The 15,335-nt window shown below is 42.0% G+C and overlaps 1 long non-coding RNA gene across 1 annotated transcript; it reads left to right on the forward strand.

The window, feature by feature from the left end:
* Positions 1-1,555: 1,555 nt before the first annotated feature.
* LOC132779377 (uncharacterized) lies at positions 1,556-15,160 on the forward strand. Its single transcript, XR_009631794.2, has 3 exons — positions 1,556-1,837; positions 12,237-12,287; positions 15,128-15,160. It is a non-coding gene; the product is annotated as an uncharacterized lncRNA (long non-coding RNA).
* Positions 15,161-15,335: the final 175 nt, after the last annotated feature.

The following is a 15,335-nucleotide window of genomic DNA, read 5'->3' on the forward strand; positions in this document are numbered from 1 at the left end:
CATCACACTGAAGAGCCCTGATTGACAACAGAATAGATCTCCATTGCTCAATGTGGCTGTTAAGGTGGTTTTGTAGAGTCAAGTCAAGGGACAGTATGGTTCCACATTTGTAGTTATGTCTGGCTGTCATATTTTGAACTAATTGAAATCCAGTCTTCAGGTCAACAGTGTTTAGGTCCTCCAACTATAGGAAGGAGTGCAACTGTTGTATCCCAGAGCAGGAACACCTCTGTCCTTAAACGCCACGCCAGTATAGTAAAATCGGCAAGCGATTTATTGAAGGATATATGCAAGCAAAGCAATAAAAATGATAGAAACAATATAATCCAAAACAGTATTTCACAAGGATACAAATAGTCTGTGAGCTTCAAGGTACAAAGGTAAAAACACAAGATCCGAAGATGCAGAGTCCAAAATAATAAAACATCATGGAGATCCAATACCCAGAACAGGAACCTGGCAAAACTTGAAATATGAAACTAGAAATCCACTTGGAAACAAGACTGTCATGAAAATCCAACATTGACGAGAGTGAGCTAAAATCCGTTCCTCGTCTCTTTTAAAGTTTTTCCTGTCTCATGAAATGAAAGGAAAGCATTCCATTTGCCTTTACAACCAGATAAGGATTTCTTATCTCTCTTTTCTAGCAGATGGGCTGACCTTTGGTGATCTTGAGAACTTTGTCTTAGTTTACAAAGTCTTGTCTTCTATCTTCAATCTTGTTAAATTCTGCACCTGACAAATCATCCTCAGATGACAGTTTTTCAGAGAAAGACTGCTGTGGGCCCCTTTCGGGAATTTGACCTTGGGAATCTACAGGAGAAGCACTCCATTCACGGGGAAACCTTGGGCCTCTCGGCAAGGCCTGGACTTAGGCCCAGGAAAACCCTCAGTTCCATTAATATAAGACACAGGCCCAGGAAAACTATCATCATCTCCATTGACATCAAACACAATCACAGACTGAACCACAACAGCAACTGACATATGTGTTCAATGGGTATGTATTCAACAAAAAGCGTATCATTTGGCAGCATAATTGTCTTTAGGACAGGGATGAGCCACTGTATGGGGTCAAGTTTCCAGTTTTACCCCAATCATTCAGTGTGTCACACATACCTGTCAAAGCATGCAGAAATGTCTTCTTTTTCCTCTGCTTTCTCTCCAAAATGGCAACCAGGGAACTGACATCCTGTTACTTCTGATTGCCATTTTGGAGGGCAAATAGAGGAAAGCCGAAGGAATTGCAGGAAAGCAGAAGGTATTTCAGGAGTTCTGGGAGGTGAGAGATAGTTTCATGGTTTTGTGGAGAAAAATGCGTTTGGATACAATTGCCACCTTTTCCGCCCCTTCCAAAAATATTAAGAAAAACATAAAAACTAGGTTTTGGGAGACTGGTGAAGGGTTTTGAGTGTTACAAAAGAAAAGGTCCAAGTGGGCCGTTCTTTCCTCCACTTCTGTTCTAGGATGATACATCCCACATCGCTTCCCTTTCTCCTCCACACACACATACAGTCCTTTTCAAGGCACTTCTGAAAAGGTTGCCAAAAGAAGAGAGGAAAGTCACTGGCAGCTGGTTTCAACAAGAGAGAAGAGCCCTTCTTTTGCTTCTTCGGTTGGTTCATGATTGTGAACACATTCGTCCAGGAATGCAATGCTGAACTGACACTGCTACCGCTTTCCTCTCGCATTGGACAAATGTGAAGGGTGGCTGAGAGAAGAGGAGGGTATCCAGTTACCTTGCTATAAGGTCTCGCATTATCCTGCCCACCCTCTGCTCTTGCCACAGCCAGCCCTTGCTCAGGGAACAAGAGATATCTGAATTTCCCACCTTCAGGTGAGGCCAACATCTGCATGGATTGGAGTTGGTAATGAGGTTGGGGGGGGGGGGTGGCAGGGGGAGCATTAATGCTTGATTTTCATAGTCTACATACAGAAATGAGCAGATTTAGAAGGCAGAGATGCTGAAATGTTTGATACTCATATGTGCACTGTTATGGCACTTTGATACCACTTAAACTGCATCCTAGGGAATCTTGGGATTTTCAGTTTCATTAGATGTGTAGAACTTTCTAGTTTAGAATGGTTTCGACTGGATGGCCCTTTTGGTCTCTTCCAATTTCTATTATTTTTCTAGTGCAGGGTGGTTATCACGCAGCCCAGAAGATGTTGCTGGAGTGCAACTCCCAATATTCTCACTCTGGATGATGTTGGCTAGAGCTTGTTGCCATTGCAATCCAACATCATGTGGAGCTCTAAATTTACAATTCCCTGGGTTTACAAATCCCAGGATGCCAGAGGATGTAGCCATGGCAATTAAAGTGGTATCGAAGTGTTATAATTATTACATATGCTTTTTTCATGTCAGGAGCGACTTGAGAAACAGCAAGTCGCTTCTGGTGAAAGAGAACTGGCTGTCTGCAAGGACGTTGCCCAGGGGACACCTGGATGTTTTGATGTTTTACCATCCTTGAGGGAGGCTTGTCTCATGTCTCTGTGTGGGGAGCTGGAACTGACAGAGGGAGCTCATCCACGCTCTCCCCGAATTCGAATCTCCAACCTGTTGATCTTCAATCCTTCCAGCACAAGGGTTTAACCCATTGTGCCACTGGGCACAATGGGTTTCAGCATAGTTATGTATGCTGAAAGGACAAGAGCAAAATGCAGCAGTTTCTCTTAACTTGCAACTTATTTCTCCCTAATAACTTTTGCCATTTTGACCACGTTGATGTTGCTTGGGCAAACATGTCTTAGTTCTCATCTATGAAATATTGGAGGTTATGTTTGAGGTCTTCAGTCCTGCCGGCACAAGGGTTTAACTCATTGCATCACCGGGAGCTCCTACTTTAGGACTGAACTATAGGTTTGCATATATCTTATGAGTGCCATTTGGCCATTTGAAAGAATTGGGCTAGATGACTCCATCTAGATAGAATCTTTCCCAAGAAGCTCAGGCACAAATAAAAACCATTTAGTCTTAATTTTTTACATTTTTAGAGTACAGATATAATTTCGAAGAATTCCCTGTCAGCATCCGGGAAGTTAATTGCATCCTTGTTTGGCTAAGGAACCTGAACTTTTTTTTATAATTTGTTAAACTATATTCCTGACTTCACACTTCTGGCTGCATGCTGATACGCTATTATTTCTCTTAACTCACTTCCCTGTGAGTTAAACGTATCAAACACAAAGTGTGATATCTTCTTTGTATGCTCTGATTTGCTAGGAGAGATTAAAGAAGACATCACACTTTGTGTTGGACTCACAGGGAAGTTGGCAAGAGAAATAACATCATATCAGCATACAGTTGGTAGTGTGCAGTCAGGAGCATAGTTAAACAAATTATAAAAGAGTTCAGGTTCCTTAGCTAAACAAGGATGCAATTAACTTCCCGGATGCTGAGAGGGAATTCTTCAAAATCATATCAGTGCTTCTAAAATTGCAACATCACCTTTAAGACTAAATGGTTTTTATTTGTGCCTGAGTTTCTTGGGAAAGATTCTATTTCGATGGGGTCATCTAGCCCAATTCTTTCCAATGGCCAAATGGCACTCATAACATATATGCAAACCCTAAAAATGTAACATCACCTTTAAGACTAAATGTGTTTATTTGTGCATGAGCTTTCTGAATAGGAACCCACTTCTTCAGATGAATACAAATGTGATGTGATTGGGTTGCTGTGAGTTTTCCGGGCTGTATGGCCATGTTCCAAGAGCATTCTCTCCTGATGTTTCTCACACATCTATGGCAGGCATCCTTAGAGGTTTAGGAATCTGTTGGAAACTAGGCAAGTGGGGTTTATATATCCCAGCAACCCTGAGATTCTGGCCATGAAAGCCTTTGGGGAAATGTTAGCTGTCCCTAGAGTTCTTTCTCCTACCCTGGACATTCCACAGATATATAAACCCCACTTGCCTAGTTTCCAACAGACCTCACAATTATTTATTTATGTATTTCGGGCTTTTATATCCTGTCCTATCTCAACCTTGGCAGAGGGACTCAGAACGGCTAACAAATTGGCACCCCATGCCACCACATCAAAACATAAATATACAATTTAACGGCAATATCATAATAGCAATATAAAACAATATAAAACAGTATAAAAACAATCAAGCAGTCAGAGGTCACCGGTTTAAATCATCATCCAAGGGGCAGTCAATCAGTTCTGTATATGTCATCACGTTAGCAGGTCAGCCTAATCTACAAAATCCTAATGTACGAAGGCCTGATCCTATAGCCAGGATTTTACCTGTTTCTGAAGGTCAAGAGGGATGCAGCGGATCTAATTTTACTCGAGAGGATTTTACTTTTTTTCCGGAAGGTCAAGAGGGATGCAGCGGATCTAATTTCACTTGGGAGGGAGTTCCACAGCCGGGGGGGCCACCACAGAGAAGGCCCTGCCCCTTGTTCGCACTAGACGCAATTGCGACAATGGGGGAACAATGAGCAGGGCCTCCCCGGATGATCTTAGGGTCCTAGGTGGAACGTAAGGTATCCTGCCATAGATATGGGTGAAACGTCAGGAGACAATGCTTCTGGAACTTGGCCATACAGCCCAAAAAACTCATAGCAACCCCTCTCTCTCTCTTTGGACCCATATAGACTGATTAAAAGACCATAAAGTATCAGAATTTGTTACTATTCTTTCCAATCTTGTTTTGTAGATTCATGCATCGTTTGTTTATCCCAGAACATTTTCTATCAGATCCTGGTATAATTAGACATTTTTTATACCAGCTCCCCAGATCAGAATACTTTCACCCAATCAGAAAGAATAGGTGCAAAATTTGGGACATTTCAGTCTCTAGACACTCAGTGTCTCCATAAACCTCCTGTAGTTAAATAAATCTGTTTTGTGTGGCAAGGAATCCCATTGGAGGAGACTGGAGGGTAGCAGAGAGGGAGTTGATGGGTCTGGGATTGGCATGGTATAAAGATGCCACCCTAGATGGGTCAAAGTTATTTAAAGTAATGGTACAGAGGGAGTGGATTCAAATGGGGCACAGAGAAACAATATCTGTGACCTTTAAGGACAGCTGCTGCTGCTCAGAATGAGAATACAAAACATTCACTCTTCCATCAAACAAAGCTTTGAAGGACATGGGAAGGACAGAAAAGCAATGCCCCCAAAAGCTCCTGTATAGGAGTCCAGAGGCTGTAAATTTCTCTCAAAAGGCAACAAATTGGGACAGAGGGAAACTGTGTGCCAGGTTTTTCAGGAGATGGCCACTCGATTGGGTCTAGCACCTTGGACAGGTCCTCTTCAAGGTTGGTTCAAATCCAGAGCAGATTTACCAGCCTACTAAGCTGGAGTCTGTTCCCTTTGCACAATTGGAGCACTATTATTCCCCTTTAACTGCCATGGTTCCATACTATTGAATCCTGGAAGCTGAAGTTGGACATGGACATTTAGAATGCTTAACCAGAACTTCGCCAAACTACAAATCCCAGAATCCCATAAGATAGAACTGTATTTGTTCAAGGGAATAATACCACTATAATTTTGTAGTGTGAATAAGTAGTGTTATGCCACAATGATCAGAAATGATTTACATAACTTTGAACTTGGTAACAAAGATGCCAGGAATACTGTGTCCAATTCTGGGCACCTGAATTTAAGGCAGATGTTGGCAAGCTGAAATGTGTCCAGAGGAAGGCGACTAAAATGATCAAGGGTCTGGAGAACAAGCCCTATAAGGAGCGGCTTAAAGAGCTGGGCATGTTTAGCCTGAAGAAGAGAGGGCTGAGAGGCAACATGATGAGGGCCATGTATAAATATATGAGGGAGAGTCATAGGGAGGAGGGAGCAAGCTTGTTTTCTGCTGCCCTGGAGTCTAGGATGCAGAACAATATCTTCAAACTACAGGAAAGGAGATTCCACCTGAACATTAAGAAGAATGTTCTGTGGCTGTGAGAGCTGTTCAGCAGTGGAACTCTCTGCCCCAGAATGTGGTGAAGGCTCCTTCTTTGGAAACTTTTAAACAGAGACTGGATGGTCATCTGTCTGGAGTGCTTTGAATGCAATTTTCCTGCTTCTTGGCAGGAGATTGGACTGGATGGCCCACAAGGTCTCTTACAACTCTATGATTCTATGATAATACAGCTTTTCGATGCCTTGGCTCAAAAACCAATCAAAATAGAGACTGTAGTCAAGAAATAAAAAGAAGACTTGGAAGAATATCAATGAAAAAAATAGATAAGATCCTCGAGTGGAAAGATATTGGATGCCAACAACAGATTTATTTGTGGTGTAGTATTTCTGATATCAATGTACTGGTATGAAAACTAGGCGGTGAAAAAAGCTAACAAGAGAAAAAGCAACTCATCTGAAATGTGATGCTGGATATACACAGATACTATGGGCTGCCTAACAAGACAAATGAGCTGGTTACTTTACAAGACAAATGAATGACAAACCTTTGGATATACAGTACAGTATTATAAGGAATACGCGCCTAAATTTCACATGGATACACAAAATGTGTCCTACAGAAATGAAGAACTTCTGTCACAAGAACACCATAGGGTAGTGCTAGACAAGGCATGGGCAAACTTCGGCCCTTCAGGTGTTTTGGACTTTAACTCCCACAATTCCTAACAGCCGGTGGGGGTTGAACTCCAAAATACCTGGAGGGCTGAAGTTTGCCCATGTCTGTGCTAGAGGATCTACAAAATGCCTAGAGAGGACAAATTTTGTCAGAAGTAGATAAATTAAATCATCCCTTGGTCATTCTGTATCATGAGATGATGTGATTCACTGGAAAAGATGATAGTGTTCACTATCAGTAGGAAGTTAGTAGAATCATAGAATCATTGGAAGAGACCTCGTGGGCCATCCAGTCCAACCCCCGCCAAGAAGCAGGAATATTGCATTCAAAGCACCCCTGAGAGATGGCCATCCAGCCTCTGTTCAAAAACTTCCAAAGTAGGAAAAAGAGAAGGTTAAATTCAAGATGGATGTTGTCACCGGCCATGGTGATGCAGCAGGTTAAACCGCCAGGCTGAGGTTTTTGATTGGAAGGTCAGCAGTTTAAATCCATGGACAGGGTGAGCTCCTGCTGTTAGCCCCAGCTTCTGCCAACCTAGCAGTTCGAAATCATGTGAATGTGAGTAGGTCAATAAGTACCGCTTCTGTGGGAAGGTAATGGCATTCCATGCAGTCATGCCAGCCACATGACCTTGGAGGTGTCTACGGACAATGCTGGCTTAGAAAGGGAGATGAGCGCCACTACCCAGAATTGTAGACTTAACGTCAAGGGGAAACCTATGTCAATAAAAATCATGGTGCTCAGTTTGTAAGACCTGAGCAGGATAATAGAGGACCAGAGCCCTTGGCAATCTTTTTCATAGGATTCCAGAATGACAACCACCCACAAAATAGGCAGGCGCTATGCTCTGGTGACCATCTTGACTCTCCCTGATAACTAAACATCCTGCAGAATACAAATGGAAATATTCGTGATCATGGCACTCTCCCAGAAATCCTTCTCCCATTCCCCTATGTTTCACATTTTGATCAGATACTTCCCATTTTGCTTCCTGGTTTGGCATTATAGCTCTAGGAATGGCTCAGTTCCTAGAACCTCTTGCCAGGTATCAGTTCAGGCTGAGCCTCACTTGTCTTTGAGCAAATCACAGTAGGTGATATTATTTGTTTGAGACCCCAATAAAGTATTCTGTTCCTGTAATTACGACACTCCTTTAACCCCAGTCACTGCAGATTTACTTTGGAAACTAGCCATACAAAATAAACAGTTAAGAACCGTATGTATTGTCAGACATGCATACATGAATGCTGATACCTTATCAGATGCACGGCTGTTGGTAGAATATTTAATCTCAGTGTAAACAAATTCCTTCTCAGCTTGAAAGCAAGCTAGTTTCCTTATGTATAAAATACTCAATGTGGTTATAGTGGTTAGGAACAGGAACAACCATGTTCAAGTCCCTATGTCACCATGACATGACATGGCGACTTTGGGGGCATCGAACTTATAGAATTAATGCCATTTGGCACATTTTAATTGACATGACTCTATGCAATGGGATCAAGGGAGTTGAGGTTTGAGAGGTATTTTACCTTCTCTGCCAAAGAGTGCTGGTATTCATCAAACTTCAACTCCTAGGATTCCATAGCACTGAGCCACAACAGTTAAAGTGGTGTCAAACTGCACCAATTCTACAGTGTAGATGCACCTTGCAAGCATCCTACCATCTCATAGCCTAGAATTCTTGGGGATAAAGAAAGAAAACTATTCGTTGTCTGTGAAATGATGCCTCCATTGCTGGATTTAATCTGATTTTTTTTTTTTTAAAAAAACTAAAGTATCAAATGTAGTTTGAGATGGGGTCAAGTAACTTGGACAACTCCTTTGGGAGTAAAGCTCAGAGTGACTAATTCTGTCATAACTGACAAGGAAGCAACTAACCATTGGTGGAACTGTTCATACTTCCGTAGGTTTTCAAGGCCTATTCACAATTTGGGACTTATCTGAGCAAAATCTACACATGGTTGTTTCTCATAGAAAACAGAATTTTCTGTGGGTTGCTGTGAGTTTTCTGGACTGTATGGTCATGTTCCAGAAGCATTCTCTCCTGACGTTGTGCCCACATCTATGGCAGGCATCCTGAGAGGTTGTGAGATCTGTTGGAAACTATGGAAACTATGTATATATCTGTGGAATGTCCAGGGTGGGTGAAAGAACTCTTGTCTGCTTGAGGCAAGTGTGAATGTTGCAATTGGCCACCTTGATTAGCATTGAATGCCCTTGAGTCTTCAAAGCAACACTAAAAAAGGGGGGAATTCTAGTCAAGAATCAATCAGGGCCAGCTAACACCTCCCAACAAAGGATCCCCTCAGGCAGCAACCAAACAGGCTTTATTTATTTATTCACTGTATTTGTATAACACCCTTCTCAACCATGAAGGGGACTCAAGGCAGTTCACAGTGAAGCTGCAAGGTCATTCAATGCTAATTACGGTGGCCAATTGCAACATTCACACTTGCCTCAAACAGACATGAGTTCTTTCTCCCAACCTGGATATTCTACAGATATATAAACCTCATTTGCCTCATTTCCAACAGACCTCACAACCTCTGATGATGTCTGCCATAGATCTGGGCAAAACGTCAGGAGAGAATGCTTCTGGAACATACCCATACAGCCCCAAAAACTCACAGCAACCCAGTGATTCAGGCAATGAAAGCCTTCAATAGCACAGAATTTTCTTTGCAGGATGTATTTTTTTCTGACAGAAAAGTCATTCTGTATAAAAATATTATTTCTGGATAAAAACTGTCTCCTACACAGAAAAAGCATTTTTCAGTGCAAAACAACCACATACAAATTTTGCACGGCATGTTTATTTATTTATTTGCTTTATTTCTATACCGCATTTTTCAGCCCTTAACAGGCGACTCAATGCGGTTTACATGGTACAATTGTCAAACAGTGTCAGTGCAATTAAAACATAACAATGCAACAACAGGATCAACAGCATCAATCCACAACAGTTAACAATCAACAAGACAGATCAACAAAACAGACATAACATAACGCCTCAGTTGAAATCAGATCCATTCTCATAATCCTTGTGCCATTCCTATGTTCCATTTACCGTCTTCCTATGATTGGTTGCACTGCTTAACCAAACGCTTGTTCATAAAGCCAGGTCTTAACCATTCTCCGAAACGTCAGCAGCGAAGGTGCCTGTCTGATGTCTGCCGGTAGGGCATTCCATAGCCGAGGGGCCACCACTGAGAAGGCCCTGTCTCTCGTCCCCGCCAAGCGCGCCTGTGACGCAGGCGGGATTGAGAGCAGGGCCTCCCCAGACGATCTTAATGTTCCCAGCTTTCCAGGCAGGAAACGGCTCCTTCTGAGAAGAGCCTAATATTTCAATCCAGAAATTTTATTTTCCATGCAGAAAAAATGGCTCCTTCCTAGAAAAAGCTGTGCAAAATAGCCACATGTGAATTTTGTGCGGAATCTGTCTTGATTTACAAAATGTCTTGTCAATCAAGGGATTCTTTTCATTGGGGTTTCTCAGGCCCCTTCCACACAGTTGTATAAAATCCCACATTATCTGCTTTGAACTGAGTTATAGGGCAGTGTGGACTCAGATAACCCAGTTCAAAGCAGATATTGCCTTGATATTCTTGGTTATATGACTGTGTGGATGGGCCCTCGATACTCGAAAAACATGGGAGGGGGGGGGGGGGGTTGGAATAATTTGCCAAATACTTTTGAATATTGTTTGCCTCTGTAGTTCCCCCTCAGGATATCCAGATGGAAGCCAGCCACCGTTTCCTACATAGGGAAGGGGTTTGCATTCCTTTTCACTTTGAGCTTTATGGATTACAAAGGTTAAAAATAAACGATGATGGACAATAGGGAACTATTATCCTCCTAACCTTGTTCCTACAGATCCCGCCTGCAGAGTTTGATCATTATCCTTCCTTGTCTGCTCACGGCACCCTTCCTGCGACCCATACCATAAAAGGAATGGGATTCCATGTGGAATTAGCAGGAGCTTTCAGGAACATCAGCTAGAAAGTGTGGAATGAGAGACCTTGGCCTGTGATTTAAGCATGCCGTCATATCCTATTTAATTGTTGTCCTGACTGGGTAGCCTGAAGATAAGCCAATATGACATTTCTTTAATAAAAAGTGCCCCTTCCTTAAGCCGGTAAAAGACATCCATATTTAGCTGTTAATTCACAAGCAATCACTGCCAAAGAGTTCCTGAAATTTACCATATATATTTAAGTATACATTAATCTCATGTATAAATCGAGGGCAGATTAGGGGGCCAAAATTATGGATTTTGATATGACTGATGGATACGTCGAGGGTCTTTTCACAAACAGGGGACAGCATCAATACTACCTCCCTGGCCACTGCCGCTACTCTTTTTTGATAAGAGTAAAGCCATAGTACTCACATTGGTCCATGGATCAGTGGACCCAGGTTTTTTGGGCTGAATTTTTGAGCAAAATTTCTAGACCTGTACGTGAGTATATAGGGTAACTCCATAGTATGTGTTGGGGTTCAGCAGCAAGATGCTGGGGATGTTGGGGATTCTGATTCAGAGGATAAGATTTTCACTGAATCTGTGTCTGTTCCTCTGGTTGAAACACAGATAGAAATGCAGGCCGTTGATCACAGAAACAGTCTAGGGCCATCAGCTGCAGAAGTGATAAAGGATGTTTCTCTTGAGAATCAGCCTGCCCGGTCTTCTCAGCCTTCAGAAGATGGGGAGTTGTTCTGTGATATGAGATTAGAGTTCTGCTGAGAATGAGCTAAGGAGAGGTTAATTAGAAGGTCAGAAAGAATTTGTGAGAAACAGTCCTTGAAACACAGGTGCAGAAAAGATGATCTAATGTCTGTTTGGTCAGGGTTGAGCTTAAATTAGATGCGGTTTCCTGGGCTCTTTAGAGCAGACAACTTCGTTTTATAATCAAGTTCATAAATAAGTGTCAAGTTGACTACATTCCTGAATAGGCATTTGCCTTGCTTAAGTTCCTGTTTTCATGCTATAGATTTTTGGCCTATGCTTTGACTCTTGGATTTCAAGTATCTTGTGATTTTAGATTTCATGTACCTTGTTATTTTGGACTTTATGCACCTTGCTTGTATGGATTTCATGTATCTTTCAACCTTGGATTTCATGGACATTACAATCTTGGACTATTGATCTTGATATCTTTGGACTATTGCTATTTTATAGCACCTTTTGTACTGCCTTTTTGGGAATGCCATTTTTCTTTTTTGTATATGCCTTTTGTAAATAAACTTGTAGATAAACCTCTGTAGTTAACCACTACAAGCCCCCGGTGGTGCAGTGGGTTAAACTGCTGAGCTGCTGAACTTGATGAGCGAAAGGTCACTGATTCGAATTTGGGGAGCAGGGTGAGCTCCCGTTGTTAGCCCCAGCTTCTGCAGTTTGAAAAAATGCAAATGTGTGTAGATCAATAGGTATGGCTCCGGCAGGAAGGTAATGGCACTCCATACAGTCATGCTGGCCACATGACCTTAGAGGTGTCTATGGACAAGGCTGGCTCTTCAGCTTAGAAATGGAGATGAGCACCAACCCCCAGATTTGGACACCTTTACCATTTACCTAGTTAGCCAATACTGGACTCTGATGCTGGGTGAAAAGGTGTTCCTGATGTAGAGTGCAACAGTATGCCCTTTCCACAAAAGCATGAACTGTCATTTCTTTTCTTCCAGGTGAAAAACAGAATCTGTCATCATGTCTGAGGAAGAAGTTGAGTATGAGGAGTAAGTAACACCAACTCTGGACCATGGTCACAAATGTGTGGTAATGAAAGCACCCACACATATTTCATATTTTTTGGTGGGGGAGGTATTCAAGCAAGCTGAAATATCAATTTGCTTTCTCTGAGAATCCACTTACAGATACAATTAGATCCAGAGAGGTTAGAATAATGGGGTGAATTATTCCATCTACGTCATATTTTACATATTCACAGACTTGCCAGACATAAGATTCAAATGGCTCCTTCAATGTAGATTCCAATAATCACATTTGAAAGTAGAGGCATTTGAAACTGCAGCTTTGAATTTTGAAACTGGGCCCAGTTTTAAGTGTTATGGTTTCAAGGACATCTGGGGAAATTCAACCAAAATGTATGAAATTGACCCAAACAGTTGAACAGGGATGGTGAAGTGACATGGCCTCTCCATTTCTCCCATTTTTCTGAATGTTCAGCATACTTGCATTGACACTAATTACACGGTGTTTACTGTGCAGAAAAGAAAATTACTTTTGCTAGGCATAACCCATTATTAGCTATCAATTCCTTTGTCCCCCTGTAACAGTGCTCCAACTAAATTATAGTATTTCTGTAATTTATTAAGTTTTTCCAGTGTTAATTATGACTGATAGAATCATTAAATGATAGAACTGGAATGGATCAAATCTAGCCCAACACCTTGCCATATACAACTAGAGCCCTCTACAAAAGTGCCCATCCAGTCTTGGTTTTAAGACCTTCATGAGAGTTCACCATTCTTCAAGAGTCCTATTTCACATTTGGAAAGCCCTTATGGCAAAGAAGTTCTTCTTAATGTATAGGTATTTGAAGTTCTTCTTAATGTATATGTCATTTGAATCCACTGGTTTGTATTCCAGATGCAGGAACAAGCTCACTCTGAAACCATTGGCTCTGTAGTTTGGTGAGCCACTAGAGCTCTCTACAGAATAATTCTAAATTCCCTCCCTACAGTGCGGATTCCAGAAATCCATAGGATGTTGCCATGGCAGTTAAAGTGAATGTGTAGTTCTATTTATTTATTTTTCGTGTCAGGAGCAACCAGACAGTTGTATTACATTTTTAACAAAACAGACAGACAGACAGACAAAACACAAAGTTTGCAAGCTTGATTGATTAAATGTCCTTTAACCAGTATCTGGCCACTTGGAGTGCCTCTGGTGTTGCTGCAAGAAGGTCCTCCATTGTGCATATAGCCAGGCTCAGGTTGCATTGCAGCAGGTGGCCAGTGGTTTGCTCTTCTCCACACTTGCATGTCATAGATTCCACTTTGTAGCCCCATTTCTTAAGATTGGCTCCGCATCTTGTGGTGCCAGAGCGCAGTCTGTTCAGCGCCTTCCAAGTCACCCAGTCTTCTGTGTGCCCAGGGGGGAATCTCTCATTTGGTATCAGCCATTGATTGAGGTTCTGGGTTTGAGCCTGCCACTTTTGGACTCTTGCTTGCTGGGGTGTCCCAGCAAGTGTCTCTGTAGATCTTAGAAAACTATTATTTGATTTAAGTCGTTGACATGCTGGCTGATACCCAAACAAGGGATGAGCTGGGGATGTCACTGCCTTGGTCCTTTCACTATTGGCTGCTACTTCCCGGGAGATGTCAGGTGGTGCAATACCGGCTAGACCAGGGGTCCTCAAACTAAGGCCCGAGGGACGGATACGGCCCTCCAAGATCATTTACCCGGCCCTCGCTCAGGGTCAAACTAAGACTGAAATGACTTGAAAGCACACAACAACAATTATCTATGTCATCAGCCAAAAGCAGGCTCACACTTCCCACTAAAATACTAATAAGTTTATATTTGTTAAAAAAAATTCTTCATTTTAATTATTGTATTGTTTTTAAGTGTTTTTTGCACTCCAAATAAGATATGTGCAGTGTGCATAAGAATTCATTCGTGTTTTTTCAAATGATAATCCGGCCCTCCAACAGTTTGAGGGACCGTGACCTGGCCCTCTGTTTAAAAAGTTTGAGGACCCCTGGGCTAGACAGTGTAATTTCTCCAGTGGTGTAGGGCGCAGACACCCCATGATAATGCGGCATGTCTCATTAAGAGCCACATCCACTGTTTTAGCGTGGTGAGATGTGTTCCACACTGGGCATGCATAGTCAGCAACAGAGTAGCATAGCGCAAGGGCAGATGTCTTCACTGTGTCTGGTTGTGATCCCCAGGTTGTGCCAGTCAGCTTTCGTATGATATTGTTTCTAGCACCCACTTTTTGCTTGATATTCAGGCAGTGCTTCTTGTAGGTCAGAGCACGGTCCAGAGTGAATCCCAGGTATTTGGGTGTAGTTCTATATCTGTACAGTGTTAAATAGTCTCAATTTGCAGAAAACATAGGAGTAGCAATGATGGGAAGACATGCAACAACCATGCTGCTCTGAGTATTGTGGAGAGAAAAAGTGAGGTATAAAAAAACATAAACATAACAACAACAACAACAACAACAACAACAACAACAGTTCCTCAGTGGTCTAGGTACCGTTCATGGGTCATCTACTTAGGAACAGGTCCTTAAAGGAGACATAAATGCAGCATGTTGGAAATATTCAAGTCTGTTTGACTGCCATTGCTCCCATCCTATAAAACTTCAATGATGGAATCAAGGGTTTTATTTACCAAAACAATTCTCTGACTTTTAGAGTAAGCAAACCATGGCCATTGATTGACTGTGGGCATACTCATACTATATCATGGTTATATTATATAGTATAAGTATGTCCACATATTTGGGTCAACACTGAAGGATGGATGCACTAATGTATATATCCATTTCTTTCTCTTACTTTCTCTTTCTCTTCTCCTGCCAATCCCGTTTTCCACACACCAGGGAGCAGCAGGAAGGTAAGGGATATCTATCTAAGCCATCTGTTTTTGCTCATTATCAATTCCAGGTGCTGGTTTCCAGCTTATTTTTAAAAAATTTAAACATCACCAAACTTCATCAAACTGGCACCTTCTGAAATGGGGAAAACTACAGCCCCCATAATCCCTGACAGCATGGCCATTTAGCTGATGGAGAAATTGGCCAACACATC

The sequence above is a fragment of the Anolis sagrei genome, chromosome 6, assembly GCF_037176765.1.
Source record: "Anolis sagrei isolate rAnoSag1 chromosome 6, rAnoSag1.mat, whole genome shotgun sequence".
In the NCBI taxonomy this organism is placed as follows: Eukaryota; Metazoa; Chordata; class Lepidosauria; order Squamata; family Dactyloidae; genus Anolis; species Anolis sagrei.